This window comes from Electrophorus electricus, assembly GCF_013358815.1.
Source record: "Electrophorus electricus isolate fEleEle1 chromosome 5 unlocalized genomic scaffold, fEleEle1.pri SUPER_5_unloc_9, whole genome shotgun sequence".
In the NCBI taxonomy this organism is placed as follows: Eukaryota; Metazoa; Chordata; class Actinopteri; order Gymnotiformes; family Gymnotidae; genus Electrophorus; species Electrophorus electricus.
This window is the reverse complement of record NW_023336133.1, coordinates 4,373-23,908: the sequence shown is the minus strand read 5'-3', so window position 1 is coordinate 23,908 and position 19,536 is coordinate 4,373. Positions and strand designations below refer to the sequence as shown.

Genomic DNA, 19,536 nt, shown 5'->3' with positions numbered 1-19,536 from the left:
AGCTAGAACAGCACTGATAGTAGAACTTGGTTTAAATATGTAGAGGAAGTGGCAACAGATGAAGGGGAGAATAACTAGAACTTCTAACTAATAAGTGGGAGATGGAGAGCAGGGGAATGGCTGAGGATGAGTGACAGGGATTAGTGTGTGTGTGTGTGTGTGTGTGTGTGTGTGTGTGTGTGTGTGTGTGTGTGTGTGTGTGTGTGTGTGTGTGTGTGTGTGTTTGGCTGGGTAGCTCTCTCACTCCACCTCCTGATGATATTGAATAGTGAAAGTAAATCAGCTGGGTGCTGGAGGCTCTGCTCTCTCTACCCTGATGAAGATGAGGAAAGTGTTGAGTAATTACATCCTTCACTACATCTCATTTATCCTGAATATTCCCTCTTCCTGTTTCCTCAGATTAAGTGCTGATGGAAAGCTCCTCACTGTGGGTCAGAGGTTCCTCCTCCACTGCTGGAGTTATGAGGCTCCATCATGGAGTTGTTCCTCTTCACACACACACAGCTGGACACTGGAGATGCTGCTCTCTGCTCCCTGTCAACAGTTCACACACACAGAGTGAATCAACACTGAACAATGCCTGATAAAACTCACATTAACATATTCAAAAATAAAAATCATGATATCAAACATGAAGCAAAAAAAAAGAAAATATAAAAATACAGATATATAATATATAGATATCTCGATATACAGATATATAAAAATACAGATATATAAAATAAAATAAAGATGTAAGCAACACAACGTGCAGTATATGTGTATGAGAACAAGTTATGTTGTATGCTATATATATATATATATATATATATATATATATATATATATATATATATATATATATATATATATAAAATGTGTCCGTGTGTGTGTGTTTACATATACTGTAATAGCCCATATATGTGCACTCTGTCTTAAAGCACAGGCAACTTGACCATCAACGGCTAAAGCATCAAATAACCCCAAATATCCAGCACATCCAACTAGTATTTAACACAACCAATGACAAAGAAATTCAAGTGTAAATTCATCATCATATTGAGAGACCTGTGAGGTATTTATACTAGTGTGTTCATCCATGCAGTCATCTCCAGAACTGTAGGTGGCAGTGCAGAGCCAACCCTAATCCCTGAAAAAGCGGAGAATTACATTCTGACACCCATCACTTATGACTGTCCACTAAATTCGAGAGGTGCAAATCGACACTGTAAAGGTCCAACATGCACAACAGGAAGAGGAGCAACCGCATCATTTCTAGCACACACACACACACACACACACACACACACACACACACACACACTCTCACACACCAGAGACAATGAGTCAAATATAAACCCAGGCTGTGTCTGTAATGGTCCCCTCACTCACTCACTCACATTCCCCCACACAGACGGGTCTATATAGAACACTACGTAGGGTACGTTAGTAAGACAACACACAGAATCTAACGAACACTAGTCTGTGATGGAAATATAAAACTGTGACCTCACAGAAACTATCTGGAACATAAAGTGGTGCAGTCACAACACATTGAAGTAAGACACTTTAGTGAGGAAACAGTGGTAGAAGTCCTGTCAACATGTCTGTTATATGCCCTTAATTAGTGTACATCAGTAGTTCACTACATTTACAGTACACTATAGGTGGTGGTATCTTTGTCCTTAATCAGTGTACATCAGTTGTTCACTACATTTACAGTACACTATAGGTGTGGTATCTTTGTCCTTAATCAGTGTACATCAGTAGTTCACTACATTTACAGTACACTATAGGTGTGGTATCTTTGTTCTTAATCAGTGTACATCAGCTGTTCACTACATTTACAGTACACTATAGGTGTGGTATCTTTGCCCTTAATCAGTGTACATCAGATCACTACATTTACAGTACACTATAGGTGTGGTATCTGTCATTAATCAGTATACATCAGTTGTTCACTACATTTTGTAACATTGAGTTGTAAGGAGGCGGACGCATGTGCGGAGAAGAGCAAGATTTATTAGGGGCAAATCCAAAATCATAGTCGTTAGGGTAGTCCAGGGTCATATTACCAACATGATCAATCAAAACACACAAAAGCAAACAGGGGAAACTCAGGGCTAAGAAACACGAAGGCTAGGACACGTGGAGTACAAACTTATGGGGATACAGAGATGGGCTCTCAAAAACATTCAGACATTAAACTAATCAAACACAATGAACCTAACACACGCATTCAAATAAACACAACCATTAAAATAAACAATATATAACCAAGACCAAGGGAACAAGACAGGGTTTAAATACATGAACTAAACGAGGGACAGGTGTAGAAAATCAAACGAGGGGCAGAGAAAACGAAACTACAGAATGGAACTAAAATACACAAGACGGAAAACACGGAACAGGGAAGCTGGGAGGGACTAATCATGACACATTTACAGTACACTATGGGTGGTGGAGGGAAAGTGAGACTTTGTGAAATATTGAGATGTTTGAAGCAGTTGTGTCGAAAATAGTTTCAAGGTTTCAAAAGTGTAGTAAAGACTACTGTAGGGAACTGGGATGACTGGCACAGGTTGGCTTTATACTGTGCTCAACCTGGTGTGTTGGCCAGACCACTTAAAGCCATACTGAGATCAAAGGTGTAATAACAGGCATGAACTTTGATGTTACAGAACTGTGAAGTAGAGAATAGGTTACCCAATATTATATGTTGTGAAATCAAATATGTGTCATCAACCTTTGGTCTAAGACACAAATACAGATATTACTTTAAATATCAATGTTGTTTGTAAATCACAACATACACAATACACAAAAAAGGCTTTTACAGTCGCTTGAAATGGGTATACTACGATCAATATAACTGGTACTTGGGCCCCATCTAGCGGCAAATCTCTGGAACTGACTCAATGACTTGATAAAGAAATGCAGTGGCCATGACTAACATCGAAATCACTGATTCAACCTCCCAAACTCAAGGACTAATAGACAAAGGAGTACAGCTGATATGAAACACAGCATTACCAGAGGAGAAATACACTAAAACATGAAAGTGAAACTAAACCTATATGGAAAGGCACAGGGAGTAACGTGCCTGCTTGTTAATAACTGTCAACTAACATTGTTTTTTTATCACAAAATATCAATATAAAAAGAAGATGCCTGACTTACATTTTATCAGTAACACAGAGTCTCTGGGTTTAACACAAACAGAGTTTTACTGTGTGGGAAACACTCAGCACCGTGATAGCTTTAGCCAATTATACAAAGTTTAACTGGATAATTGACTAATATCTTTAGCCAATGATGCAGAGTTTAACTGGATAATCGACCAACATCTTCAGCCAATGACACAAAGGTTAACTGTATAATCAACCAATATCTTTAACCAATGACATAACGTTTAACTGGATAAGTATATTATAAGGAACAACAAAAGTAAATAATATTCACGCAAAATTCTTCCAGCACTTATGGGCCTTTTGAACAGAAACATTCTGACATGATCTCCACAGTGACCACTTTTGCTAACATCTTAATAATTCTATTCTGTGAAACAACAATGTCTAAACTACTTTGCCTAGATATTATTCTGGTGGGTTATACCAGGTTATTGATACATATGATCAATAAATATTTAAAAGAAATTACCATACAACAACCTGTTTCTGTTGTGTTCTGTAAGGCATTTCAAATTCTTGGCATTTCAGTTTCATGTATAAGACATGACATTTAGAAAGATAATCTATTAACAAAATGCCACTATGTTTACTGGGATAAATAACCACATGGGTTCTGTGGGTTTACATGAACTCTGTAGAATTCTGTGGCTTTGCATGAACTCTGTTGGGTTCTGTGGGTTCAGATGTGCTCTGTAATCTATGAAGTGCAGAACAATTTAATGAATTGTCTGTATGGAACAGGTTTCATAGTAAAATAAAGGAACAATGTCTCAAAATTATATATTTATTATTATATTTATATTATAAAATATTAGTTGTTATGCTGTTTTGGGGCTTCTTCTCTTCCCAAATTACCTCCTCAGTCTTGGAAAAGATTCATTCACATAGAACACATGTTGCTGGCATGCACAGGTGTTTTTACCATTATATAAATGTGTGGATATACAGCACATCACTCCTGTCAGTAAACCAGAGGATCTCTCTCTACACACACTTTCTATATATTAATGTCACTATATCTATCCTACCTACTGCTCACTGGATGTCTCTCACTAGCCTATCAGTCAATATGTCCTATCAATAACCTTCTATCTAGACAACACTGTATCTCTCCATCTCTCAAATTCTCTATTCTCACAAAAACCCTGAAAGTTGGGGTGTGTTTTCTTGACTTATAAGCATTCATAGAGTTTGTGACTGAGACAGATGTGTGATCAGGTTTGTTTCAGACACTGTCAGTCAAAGACAGGAGCGGCAGGTTCTGTATCACACCTGTAGAAACACAAGCTTCGTTTAGCCAAGGTCACGTGACATGGCCGTTTTGAGCCACACTTCAGATCAGTGTTTCAAAACGCTGCGCTTCAGAAACTCCAAACAAGCTTAGAAACGCCAGTGTCGACCGTGCCATCCCAAACTATAGTTAATAATAGAGATAATTAACTATACAGGGAATCTGAACTGTCCACTGAGGATTTGGACAACACTACAAAACGGCTGAAACTGAACAGAAAACTACCTGTAAAAAACAAACGTTACAGTAGCAACTTTGAGTTTAGGCCAGAAGACTTTCAACTGGGACCATTTGGAAATATCACTGACTAACTAAGAGCTTGAAATCGAGTTTTACAATAACTGACAATATATATCTGGCCCCTTTAAATTATTTTAAATATATCTACGCAATCGTACTGGGCGTTAGCCATTTTAGTTGCATAACTTCCCCAGGACTTTAATCTTTACATTTAATCCGCCTTTGGCTTGACCTACGAATTAACCTAAACAGAACTATGTACTTACAAAACACGCTGTTTAAACTGCACCGACATCGCATTTTTACAAATAGAATTAACTTACCGTGAAATATTTTTAAACGCTCGTATATTCAATACGCTCAACCTTCAACAACGGCGACTGCTCAGAAAATACTTTCGTTTTCTTGAGAAAGGTGAAAAGTACAGGAACACCTGTGGGTAAGAGGAGGGCGGAGCACATGTCAATCATTTTCGACTGAAGACAATTACACAACCGAGTTCTTATAACAGTCATTCTTATTAAGTTAATCAGCAGGCAAAGTTAGCTGTCCATCATTTTGCTGCAGCCAATCATACAGTAGTCTAGACAGCCAATGGATTCACAGTCCCTCCTACACGGATTTGTTTTGCGGCTGCGCTGAGAGTAAATCTCCACTATGTCGGCACGTTGAAACACTTCGGAACTTAACAAACCACTTTGTTTGTAGATCCAAGACAACAGTAAGAATAAATAACAACTGCATCACTGGCAGTGCTCTTCCATTAGAAGAAGGAACCAAACATGTTCCTCATCATATGAAAACTGGATTAATGAAGTGAGCCATCTACGAGTGTTATGAATATGGAAAGCCAAAGTGGTCAAAGGTCACCTCAAACGAAACGCGTTTTGTTTGTAAAACGGCGAAGAAAAGCGGCATTTTGGACATATTATGTCGCAAAGTACGGCGATATTTTTCTCTATTTTTATGGTTTACGGTTTTTGTGGCAAATTTTACAACATAGAGAAAAATAACAGCGTTTGTATGTCAGTTTAAAACATCGTAAAAAGCACTGCTTTAAGTGTTCTAAAACGATTATACTCAGCTGATTAACCAGTGCTCAAGTTTGTTTATTTCTGGGATTCACATATGTGTTAATTCACCCAATAATTTATTAATTCATCCACTTATCAGCTAACTAACTAGCTAGAGGTTTAGTAGAATTATTAGTTGTGACCATGGTTAGGCACTTCAGACACTGTACTTTAAATGGGCAAGTACTTTAAAACAATTTTTTTTTTGCTTTGTGTATTTAGTACAAATACACAGTACTGTACTGCAATTTATCTGAATGCTGCTAAACAGACCGGCTGTGCTTGTTTCTGTAGACATCATGGATTTTTAGCTCGCTATTTAGGTGTAATGCTTAAGTACTCACATATGTACTTAATCTCATATTATACTTGTGTAATACTGTATAGGTTTATACAGTTTAGTAGAATTGTACTAATATAGCAAAGCCCCTAAAAGTAAGATTTTACTTAATTCTGGGTTTGATTTTATGAACATTTGGTAAAAATTTCATAGAGCAACATTTCTTCTTGGGCTATGCCCCGGTTCGCTTCATAGTATAGACTCACACCAGATCGTAACTGTATTCACGACAGGGTGCATGTGGGTACTTAAAAAGTCTTAATTTATCTGAAATGACATTTTACAAATTTAATGAACTGATAAGTCTTCAATTGTCTTAAATTTTATGCTTCACTGTCATTCAAATATGTAAAATAAATTCCAATGACTAACACGGCTATTTCTTAGTTGCCCAGTCACCCAATGTAAATCTGAAAACTCTCTAGTGAAGACAACAAGTGACATTTGATATACTGGTTAAGAAATTTGATATAACTGATTAAGAGATTTGTAGTCTAAGTTTATTTCAATAATTAATCATATGTCAGGGAGTAAAACATTCTCACTTCCTCACTGCACCTGGAGAAGACAGCTAGGAAACAGGGATCATTAGTCAAGCTTTAATATTATCAGAGGAGGAAATCACTCTCTCAACTGAGGTAACTAAGACATTTTTAAAACTTTTTTTTTTTTTACCATGACTTAATATTTCTACCTTGTTAGAAATGTGGATATACTGTCCTTGCCAACATTTTCTCCCAGCTGTCATGATGCTTATAGATTAGAGTTTAGTCCTTCAGCACTCTAGCTAGATCATTTTATGAATTACCTAACACTGATTATGTCCATCTGGATGAGGAGAAATGTGAGTAGATTTTTAATTTTAATCAAATAACATTTTTTGGTCTTGTTCAATCTGGTTGACATATACACCATCAAATGGAATTATGAAGCTATCTAGCTAGATAACTAACATTACCAAACTCAAGTCCAAGTGACTAGTAAGCTGTCTTGGATCTCTACAGGAAATTCTAGACAGACTGATACAATTTAACACTGTCCATCTCAAAATGTTTCACTCTATTTATAATTGTGTAACTTTCTACATATTTTGTGAATATGGTTTGAAATCCCCTCAGAAATCAGCTTGTTAGCTCCAGCTTTATCTAGCTAGCTACATCTGAACATTACAGGGAAGTAACAGCTCTGCTCTCACTAGGAAAATACTGGAAGAAAGAAAGATAGATCATTTGTTTTAGCTTCTGTCTTCTGTCTTCATTGCTTACAATATCCTGCTATCGTTTATGTAGAAAGTGCCTACTTTAACTAGTTTTTTTTTTCCCTGTCAGTTTCTTGACCACCTGGTTTATTTGGTGTTCTGATCTCTTCAAAATGATAAAGCTCCTCAACATTAGTCTGAAAGTATCAGTTTCTCAATTACCATGTTAAAGTTATTCAAAATAACTTTATTTTTGTATATCCTCACTGCAAATTTGGTTTTAAATGACACTGGAAGTAGCATTAAAAGTTTTGAAATGTCTTAAATCTGACTTGGGGGTGCCTGCAGACCGTGTCTCTGTGTGTGTGTGTGTGTGTGTGTGTGTGTGTTTGTAAGGGTTGGTGTCAGGCCGATGCCCCCTCCGGCCACCAGAGGGAGGCCTTGAGTCAGGCACAGCACTAATCAGGTTTAACACCCAACAGCTGGACTAGACCTTATATAAGCCCAGTGACGCAGTCCTTCAGCGCTTGGTCTTTGCCAAAGTTTTGAGCCAAGCTTCTAGCTGGTAGCTTCAGGTTTTGAGGTCTATGAGCTCTCGTGCTACACCTCACTTCTTGTCTGCAAGGGTGTTCATGTTTTTAGATGTCCCCTCCCCTCTCAAGTTTTCCCCCTTGTGCTACACCTTACTTCTGTGCTGTGAGTGTGTCTGTGTTTTTACACATCCCCTGCCCTCTCCAGTTTTCTCTCTTGAGTGTGTCTCTCTCCCGAGCGTGGTTTCTCACCCAGTAGGCTGTTGGTGTCATCACCTACCTGACCTGGGTTCGAGCCCACCTTACAGAAAGACCCAGCCAAGGACCCAGCTCAACAGTTTGTTCTGGAACAGGTAAAGGTGGCTCTGACTAATCAGGGGGTGACTGTTGGTCAACATGAGCAGGCTCTGCAACAGATCCTCTCTCAGTTACAGGCCCTGACAGACCTCCTTACACAAACACCAGTGCCTTTGGCTCCTCCTAGTCAGGAGGCAGCTGGGGCTGAAGCAGCAGCAGAGCCAGCCCAAATCCTGCCCACCTCACATTCAGAGCCATTGCCCCCTGCCCCTGAGCGCTATGCCGGTGAGGCAGGAGGTTGTAGGGGGTTTCTCCTTCAATGCTCACTGGCTTTCGAGCAGCAGCCATCTTGGTTCCCCACAGAGCGAGCAAAGGTGGCGTACATCATCTCCCTTCTGACTGGGTGGGCTCTGGCATGGGCCACCCTGGTCTGGGAGCACCAAACTGACGTCTGTTCCACTGCAGCAGAATTCGCTGCTGCCCTTAAGCGGACCTTCGGCCATCCAGTCACTGGAGGGAGACGATTTCCCGTCTTCTTAACATGCGACAGGGGAGAAGAGCGGCGGCTGATTATGTGAGTGAGTTCCACACTGTGGCGGCTGAGAGTGGATGGAACCCCACAGCGCTGATGGCTGCTGTTCACCAGGGCCTCAGAGAGGACCTTAAACATGAACTGGTCCACCGTGATGCTCCCGCCTCTCTCCATGACCTCATCCATCTGCTCTTGCATATTGACAATTGCGTGTGGCAGAGGCGCAGAACACGGGGACCAGAGATCAGTCGAGGCTCTCGTGGAGCTCTGTGCACCTTTAGCCCTGTTCATGTGCATGACCAGCAGGGGGAGTCCGAATCCCAGCTAATGCAGCTCGGACACACCCGCCTTTCCCGAAATGAACGCGACGCTCGGATGCGGGAAGGGAGGTGTCTGTACTGCGGAAGCTTGGGTCATCTCCTCCCAACTTGTCCTGAGCTCCAGGGAAAAGACAACATCCGGCAGGGGAGGGAGGACCTCTGACGGACTCGACCAGTCCTCCCCGAGCTCAGGGGTTGTTCCTCAGTACCACAATGGCTTGGGGAACATCTGAAACACATTTTCTGCAAACATGAAAGTCTTTAATGGAATCTGGAACTGGATCTGGAATGGAACACACACACACACACAACAAACAAACACAGGATGTAACACTTGAAAAAAGATCCTTTTTTTCTCGTTGGTTAGTGTTTTTCAGTAATAGTTACATGAATGCTTTATAGTCCAAGACAGAAGAGATTATGCTCTCCTCTCAGTCAAGAAATGCAAAGTAAACATTCACTGAGTCTCATAAAGCTGGATAGCCTTCATATTACTGGGCTTTCCAGAAAAAAGATTGATTAAGACTTTGGTTCCACAGCCAATATAATTTACTCCAGTTATTCTTTTTATGAGCCTATACACAGACTATATATTTTTTCTATATATATTAGTCTTGTCTTAAACTGATTGATTTTCCACAACCAGTAGTTTGCTGAGTGACTTTAAATAAACTGCAGTGAACATAAAATGAAATGCATATTTACCATATATTAGTACTAAAAAGACGTTTCCAAAACATCATGTAGTCCAGAAAGCACAGTTTGTATTTTATTTGGTTGTTGCATTCATTTAGTCCTCTGAATATATACACTAGGTGTAAGGTTGTAGTGTGTCTCTGTTTAATCTTGGGCATGTTTGCTCTGTAGAAAGAATTGTGGGAGATAGGAAAACTCATGAGAAATGTCTGTGTACTAAATGTATCTGACCAAAATGGTCAAGCCTGTAATGGTAGTACTAGCCCATGGACTAATGGGAGTGATGTATAGCTCCATTATTTTGTTCCTTTAATTAGTATAAATATACTTTGTATATTTTTACTGTTCATGTGCAAGTGCAGGAGATCAAATCCAGCTTGTGCAAGAGACACATGGTGAGGTCCAAATGCACCAGCTAACTGACTGATTTATTATATTGTGGTGTAAATTATGTAGAAGACTATTTAATTTAAAGGATAGTAATTGAAAAAAAAAGTTATCTATGGTGGCTGTAACTTTCAACTGGTGCTGAATTTCACTCTTCAGTCATTTATTTGTGCAGTTTGAAAGACTAATTTTTTTCTTTGTCTTTCTCCCTTTATCTGAACACAGATTCATATAGACATGTTTTACAGTGTGGTGATCCTACCCTTTAATGGCAATGCATTTTATATTGTAGCTAATTCTCTACAATGAAATTTAGGAGTATAGGTCTTACTTTGAGGACACTAGGCTAATTTGAAATTTGTCTGTATGTCATTTTCGGCAGGAATAACCTGCTTCTCAGGGAACATCAGCAGAGATGAGATGGCCAGTGGCAGAGAGGAGATTGATGAGACCTTCCCTGCACTACCTCGGGATGGACCAGACAGTCCTCCAAGAAAAAAAAGATTATTTAGTCCAAAACAAACCGTTCACCAATATGTTTACTGTTGCAGGTTTTTAATTTAAAAAAAATATCAGATTGAGTAAACATCCACAGTGTTGGCCAGAAAAGGTCAGTGCACATTTAGATTTAAAAATGTACACCCAAGGGCCTGTTTCAGAAAGTGGGTTTGGTGAAAACTCAGTCGGTTTAGAGTTGAAAGAAACTTGAAGTTTTCTGTTTCACAAAGAGGGTTTGGCTGACTGGGCTCACTGCACAACAACAGGTATGATGAGCAGCCAAGACAAAATGATGTTGTACCTGTAACCCTTAATCAAAACCTGCACAAAGGAAATTGTTTTTAAGATCCAGATTTAAATAATCGCACATAATATGGAGCAGTCACCATTTATAGGATGTAAAAGTAAAAGATGTCAGAAACAGACATCTGTCTTAGAAAAGCAATGTTAATCACCTCAAAAATGATGGACGTGCTAATAGCAGTTTTCCTGCACCCACTGCCTTTAGCAGAATGCGTGCCAACAGTTTGGAGTTACTCATCCATGCAGTCTGTACTTCACATGTGGACTTGCTATCCAAATGCATCATTTTTTTCTTTCTTTTTTCCATTTTCATTTGATAAAGCTGTGATTGCATATGTGGTAATATAAGCCTACAAAATTAGTAATTTCCAGGACAACCTCAACCAATGGAATGTTTGCTGAGCGAATATCTGACAACAGTTAACCAGGCTTGAATATCTCTACAGTTAACCAGGTCTTCCTTGCACTTGGTCAGCTTCTCTAACTGCACAGTATTGGCTTTCAAAGTGTTCTTCCAGTATATCATATAACAAATTGCACATTAATGTTTATTTTGTGTGTGTGGTTCCTTCTTCAGTGTCCAGGCTGTCCTGTTTTAAGAAGTCTGCTTATTTCAGTGACATCATTAAGGTTTTACACACTGGAAAATTTTTACAGCATATTTTTTATTCATATACAGTATAAGTAACATCTATTTAACTCATATCTGCACCAACTACACCCCCCACCACCACCAACACCACCACTGCTAAAAAAAAAAAAAAGAAAAACCTGCACTTCCTCTTACCCTTCACTCTCTCTAGCATGCCCTGCTTACTGGACAAATGGGTCTTTCTAGTAAAATTGATCAGTCGGGGACAGGTGTCCCAACCGCAGCTTCAGTTTGAGCAGTGGATCAGTGTTTACTGCTGGTTCACGGATGCGCTAACATAAATATGCGCCACAACCTGGAGTCCCACAGAGCCACGTTCAACAACACCGACAGACACGTGTGTGCACACTCACTGAGTCAAAACGTACTTTCACCTTTGGCCTGAAGATGAATCCCTGCGGTCAAGAACAAAATCTAAAGCTCAAACAAAACGCTATGACTAACAATGATGGCGTAATTTCATTTTAATAGCAAAATACTATTATTGTATAAATGCATAAATGTGGCAATTTTCTATCTACGGATGAGCGACAGGTAAAATGACATCTGTGAGATTAATTTCAAATGAACTTAAGTTAACCTAAGGTAATGGAGTACCTTAATTCAAATCTTTGCCATCTAAGACTGCTGAAAGTGCAAAGAATAGTCTCTTCCACATAGCTCTAACTGGTGTTTCTGATCTTTCTTCCGAGTCGGGTCGGCCAACAACAGGCTGTGTAAACATTGTTTTTTTTCTTTTGTTTTGTTTATAATTCCACTCATAATGTTACATCCTATTTTAACAGAAATCATTCAAGAGAAATAAAACCTAGTATATTTCATGTATTCAATTCTTGTATGCACTCTCAAAGGTTCTAAAGTTGCCTGAGATACCGAGTTTTTGTGTAACTGATCATTATTACGTAGTAAACTAAGTCACGCAACTATATGATATGTGCTAAGCATTTAAACCAAAACACTAAACAATCTTCATTCTTGTCGGTGGCTTTATCGATAACAAACCCAGCTGAAAGGTACGTGCACTAAAAAGTACTGCACTAAATGTGTTCAGATTGTATACATTTTAAATCCTTCATCACAAATATTTAATCCAATACATTTTGACGTGTAATTTGGACACCACCGATAGCGAATGTTCTATAAAGTAAACAGAGTCGTAATGCAGTTACTTTGAAATTCAAAATATTCCTGCCCCTACAAGAAAGAAAAATTAGTGTAGATTCTGTAAACCTTTGCATGTGCAGTTCCTTTATACTCCACCGTTAGGGAGCGAGCGTTATTAGATTAAGCGCGTTAATGTCGTGCCAGTCTGATCATTTAAAAACAACCAAATGCGACGCAAAAGGAGGAGTTTTTGGCAACTGTCAAACCCCATCCTGGACAGCTATCGCCTTTTCATCTGCCTCTGCACGCACATTACTTTTGTTCAAAGGCTGCGTCTTTTAATTAATCTATTTCGCTGTACAAAATAAGTCGGTTAGATAATTATTTGTTGTTGATGCGGAAAAGCTTTGGAACAATGCTGTGCTGGCTATCTGCACTTTGTTAGCTAGCTAGCTATAGCGGGCGGTAGATTCACCATTATTTGTTATTATTATTTATTGTCACTTTGTTAGCTAGCTAGCTATAGCGGGCGGTAGATTCACCGTTATTTGTTATTATTATTTATTGTCACTTTGTTAGCTAGCTAGCTATAGCGGGCGGTAGATTCACCATTATTTGTTATTATTATTTATTGTCACTTTGTTAGCTAGCTAGCTATAGCGGGCGGTAGATTCTCTGTTATTTGTTATTATTATTTATTGTCACTTTGTTAGCTAGCTAGCTATAGCGGGCGGTAGATTCTCTGTTATTTGTTATTATTATTTATTGTCACTTTGTTAGCTAGCTAGCTATAGCGGGCGGCAGATTCTCTGTTATTTGTTATCATTATTTATTTTTATTTTGTTAGCTAGATAGCGATAGCAGGTGGTAGATTCTCTATTATTTGTTATTATTATTTATTGTAATTGTGTTAGCTAGTTGGCTATAGTGGACGGTAGATTCTCTATTATTTGACTGAATGCCTTCCTGTGAAGCCAAAATTGAATGACGTGAGTAGCAAACTAAGTGCATGTAAAGCTTTCATCTACCCCCAGAACTGCCCCCACCAGCACCCACTCCTCCCCTTCACCACAAGCACTACCACCTCCCACCCTCCACCACCATTAGCCACTCCCCCATCACTACCACCCGCTACCGCAACACTTCAGAGATGCCACTACTGTTTAGTTCTGGATTAGGCCAGGACTAGATTCTTATCTAGGAAAACCTTATTCAGCCTGCAGAGACGCCATTCATGAATCGCAGCGAAGGGCTGTAGAAAGAGTCTGACTCCCATGCTATTTAAATAAAATTTAATTATTTAGTAAGTACATTTTAGTGTATGTCCTATTCATTAATGTAACGTTCAGATGGAACTTCATGCCTATATTCCTGGAAAGCCTATATGAATAAATGAAAACATTAGATCCTTTTAACTGACTGATTGATTGACTGATTAATTAATTGTCTCTTCATGCAGAGATGTCAAGGCGCAGTGCACGTTTACTAACAAGTGGGTACTACCCCCACGATGATGACGCTGCAGGAGCCTGTTCTAATGGATCTACTCGACCCATCTCTTACAAAGAGACCCCCTTCAGGTGTGTGTGCATACACGTGTGTGTGTGTGTGTGTAGGAGTGCACGTGTATTTGGTGTACATCAGCCTCTTTCTCACCCTCCCTATTTCTCTACCTCTGCCTCTTCCTCTTTCTCTGTTTCTGTCTCTGTTTCTCTGCAGGGTCTTTAAGAGGAAGGCAGGCAACCGCAGGCTGGTCAAGTCCTCCCACACCTCAAGCCATGATGGCAGCCTCAGCCAATCACATGGCCCATACTCCAGTGAGCTCATCACAGAGGCCGAATTTACAGGTCAGTGCTGATGTCATATTCAACTGTTTATAACCAGTTTATGAGAAGCTATAATCAGTGTTTCTTCTTACCCACACACACACACACACACACACACACACACACACACATTCATGGAAGTCTGTATGTATTATAGCCATGTATGTACTAAATTAGTATTACTGTAATAAACTTTTTAAACAGATTGTCAATACATCAATTAATTTACTTAATACTCACCATATACCTAATACTCATCATATACCTCTTGTGCACCAGATACTTAAATTCCATCTCCAACTCCCCTAGTCAGATTGAATTTGCTTCATTGTACTTCATTGAACTGTTACTAAAGCAGTGTTAAAGCGGCACTAACGCTATTCTAAAGCTATTCCAAAACTATACTATATTATACTAAAACAATGCTAAAGCAGTAGTAAATTAGTACTGCAGTAGCATCAGCTTGTCCCATGTTTTCATGAAACGTTTACCTTCTGCTGTATTTTGTGGTTATTGTGGAAAAAGCATCATTATCACTTGTTTTAATGATGTATTGTTTGTTTAGCTCGTGCCTTTGTATTGCTCTACCGGTGGCTGGGAACAGCATGGCACAGCCTGACCTCTGAAATCTCTCCACTTAATGTTTTTCTGCTCAGCAGGTAAGTTTGTGTGTGCATGTGAATGTGTATATGTGTGTACACGAGTGTGTGTTTGCATGTTTGTGTTTGTATAGACAACTCTGTACTCTGCATTGCTATGTTCTCCCTCTGTCTCTCCACAGACACACTGCAGGTGTGAGGAAGGCTATCCTCCTCCTCCTCCTCTTCCTCCTCTTGCTGCTTTTTGGTGAGTGCTTTTCTGAGTCACTACATTTCAAATCATCTCATGTCCGAGCTCCTGTGTGGTGAAAAAAATTTACATGCAGCACACAAAAAGCACAAAGACAGAAACACACATGTACCGATGCAGTGTAAGATAACAGGTGTGCTGGAACAGTTAGTAAACGACAGCAGGTGTATTCGTAACAGATGATTTGATGACTACAGCGTTAGTGACGTGTGTAGCTGACAGGTGCTTTAGTGACAGGTCTGTTATTTTTTACAGGCGCATGGTACTGGTACCCTTTTGTCGGTACTCAAATGTTAGACACTGAAGAAAAGACCACAGTTGATCCCACACAGCTCAACACACCTGTCCAAGCCCCTCGGGATGTGAGTACTCTCATTGGTTGAAGAGTCACTGGAGGACTGACACCATACACGTTTATTGGATGCCTCCTATGTCCTAGAACAAATACTGTTTTATACTACTCACAGGTAATAAATCCACTATTTCAACATTCTTCTCTCTCTTGCTTTCTCTCTCTCTGTCTCTCTCTCTCTCTCTCTCTCTGGTGCTGCTTGCAGAATCATGTGCTCAGTGTGAAGTTGTCAGCTATCAGGGACGAGATGATGAAGTGGTCTGAGGACAGAGCGAGAAACATGGAGGCCATGCTGGTGAGAAAATGAGAGAGAGAGAGACAGAGAGAGAGAGAGAGAGAGAGAGAGAGGAAAAGAGTGAGAGAAAGAATATGAGAGTCAGAGAGGGAGAGAGTCATAATAATTCAGTGGAGCACAAAGGATTATTTTTCAAATGAATGGTGTGGACTGTCAGGTGTACAATATAATAAAATCACTCTACAGTATCATCCAGCAGAATACAGAATACAAAACAAATGAGTAAAGCAAGATATCCTGAAATAAAAAATAATGTATCACTTAGATGACAATACCAGCCAGAGAATTACTTTCAGTACTTGTAAATTACTGTAATGAATTGGCACTTGAACTAAAAATGTAAAAAAATGCAAATAAGGGTGTGACAGCACCAATATCAGCTATAATTCTCTGAAATGACTGTGTGTGTATTTGTGTTTTTGTGTGTGCAGACACTTCAAAGAAATATGCAGGCACTGCGAGTTAAAGTGAAGAAGTAAGAGGGCCTTTTCTCTTCCTTTATCTCAGCTCACTCATTAAACCACTTATTGCGCGAATGTTTAGGACTTTTTGCATTTTGTCCCCCCAGTATCAACTCTCACCACCAGCGTCAGATTTTCCATCTGAGATCCAGCCTCCAGGCAGCTTTGGAACAGCTAAAGGCATCATCTCCTCCCCACCTTGTCACAGAGCCAGCAAACTTCTCCTCAGGAAAATCCTCATCAGAGGATGGTGACTACCCACAGAGCACACAGTCCAGTGAGTGTGTGTGTGTGTGTGTGTGTGTGTGTGTGTGTGAGAGAGAGAGAGAGAGAGAGAGAGAGAGAGAGAGAGAGAGAGAGAAAGAGACAGTTAGACAGAGAATCTAACTTCTCTCAGGTTCTGTTCAGGCTTCAGCTGAGGCAGAGTTTGGGTTCTGAAAAGCGCTCACTCCTCACTATATTAAACAGACCTTATCATCATCATTATCACCTGTTTGAATGATGTATTGTTTGTTTGTTTAGCTCGTGCCTTTGCAGTGCTCTACTTGTTGATGGGAACAGCATGGTACAGTCTGACCTCTGGAATCTCTCTGCTTGATGTTTTTCTGTTCAGCAGGTACATTTGTGTGTGGACATGCGTGTGTGTGCATGTGAACGTGTATATGTGCGTGTCTGTACGTGAGTGTATATGAGCATGTTTGTGTATGCAACTCTGCACTCTGCATAGCCATGTTCTCTCTCTGTCTCTCCACAGACGCAGTGCAGGTGTGAGGAAGGCTCTCCTTCTCCTCCTTTTCCTCCTCTTGCTGGGTTTTAGTGAGTCTGTATTCCTGAGTCACTACATCTCAAATCATCTCATGTCCGAGCTCCTGTGTGGAGAAAGAAATTTGCACTCAACACACAAAAGACACAATGACAGAAACGCACATGTACTGATGCAGTGTAAGCTGACAGGTCTGCTGGTAGCAGTTAGGAAATGACAGCAGGTGTATTGGTAACATATTTTTTGATGACTGGCATGTTAGTGACGTGTGTAACTGACAGGGGCTTTAGTGACAGGTGTGTTATTTTTTACAGGAGCATGGGACTGGTATCTCTTACTCACTGCACAACTGTTGCACACTGATTGATCCCACGCACCTTCACACATCTGTCTGAGCCCCTCTGGATGTGAGTACTCTCATTGGCTGAAGAGTCACTGCAGGATCGAAACCACACACGTTTATTGGATGCCTCCTATGTCCTAGAACACATATTGATAATAAACCTACTGTTTCAAAATTCTTCTCTCTCTCTCTCTCTCTCTCTCTCTCTGTCTCTCTCTCTCTCTCTCTCTCCAGCCTGAGGTCTACCCTGTTAACTGCCGGGCGGTCCGTGGTTCCCAAAGTTTCCTGGTTATCGCTCTGTCCTACCCCGTCCAGATTACCCACGTTACCTTGGAACACATCCCTCGTAACGTGTCACCCACTGGACACATAAACAGCACTCCAAAGGACTTCACCGTTCATGTGAGTCATGAAAAACACACACATACCCGCACACACACAACACCAATGTTGCCTGAGGCTGCTGTAATGATTTTGTTATGCATGTGCATCTAATTTTATGCATTATGCTGTGTGGGTTTTTAAAATAGTGTATTTTAACCAATGATAAATACATGTAGCCAATGAAAGCACAATAATAGTTTTAATTAATAGTTTTAATTAATAATGTCATCTCGTGATAGAGCTGCTCCTGTTTAAGGGGTTCCAGGGTGTAATGTGACACAGCCTAATTCTTATACACTCCTGCACTTCCCTTGAACTGACACATGAAAACGAGGAAGGAAAACCTCTTGGAACATTTACCTATGACCAAGATGGAGAAACCATCCAGATCTACCAACTTCCTGTAAGAAAGTTGTACAGTCACTCACCAAAACACAGAAAGATGGAAATATGTACACATCACTTTTTATTCCAATAATGTTAGCACTGTTGTAATGCTAGTAATGTTAATATTATTAATACTGTATTATTGGTATTAGTGTATTTAATGTATTTATATATACTTTACATATTCACACACACACACACACACACACACACACTACTATAAGTAATATCTGCTGTACATATAACTGAGTAGGCATGTGTGCAGTATTTGTATGATAAGTACAATACTTATGTGTTTTATATTATGCTGTAAAATATGGATATTTTGATGATAAAATATTGACAAAGCATTTACTGCTGCTCTTTCTGTCCTCCAGAAAATATGTAAAGAACAATGCATTACAGTGTGTGATTGTGTGCAAGCACACGATGTGTGTGCATGTGTGTGTTTGTGAAGGGATTATGTGTGATGTATTATAGTGTGTAGTCCATGTTATAATGTTATATAATATTGTAGTATGTAGTGATATATTAGAATACGATGTGTTGTTTGCAGGAGTCTCCCAGTGAGGTGTACTGCCTGGTGGAACTACCGGTCCACAGTAACTGGGGTCACCCAGAGTACACCTGTCTCTATCGCTTCTGGGTCCACGGCCTACCCTGCAGCATCTGACAGGCAGAACACAGAACATGAGAATTAATAAATAAATTAATAAATAAGCCCCCTTTCATTCTGTTTACCATCACATGACAAGTTCAGGTCATGACTGGGGGTCACTCTTTTGTACTCAAGTTGATAACATTCATTGACACGCTGGCCCTTTAAAACATCTACAGTAATACATCCCCCCTCTAGTGGACAAATTAATGTACCACATCCCAAATGCATGTCAAAAGAACAAGTTCATCCTTGTTTCACTGATCTTAGGCCAGTTTTGCTGTTGCTCCACTTAAGAATAAAAGAATTATGGACAAAAATTTGTACAACACTCAAAAAATAGAACATAAATGGTGCCACACTAAGCTTGTAGTCTTCCAGCTTGCATGGAAGGAGAGCCTTCTCAAGTACAGAAAAGCACTTATGAACACTCCAACCGCTTATCTCTCGACCCTAATAGAAAATAACCAAAATAATCCTATATTTCTTTTTAGTACAATTGCACATCTACTTAGAAATAAAAGTCACACCAATACTCAGATTACAACATCACATAGTAGTAATGAGTTCATGAATTTCTTTAATGA

General features: G+C 39.7%; 1 long non-coding RNA gene across 1 annotated transcript; it reads left to right on the top strand.

Annotated features, from left to right (window-relative positions):
- Positions 1-17,760: 17,760 nt before the first annotated feature.
- Positions 17,761-18,919, top strand: LOC118240902. Its single transcript, XR_004775693.1, has 3 exons — positions 17,761-17,922; positions 18,144-18,307; positions 18,848-18,919. It is a non-coding gene; the product is annotated as an uncharacterized LOC118240902 (long non-coding RNA).
- The last annotated feature ends 617 nt before the right edge of the window (positions 18,920-19,536 follow it).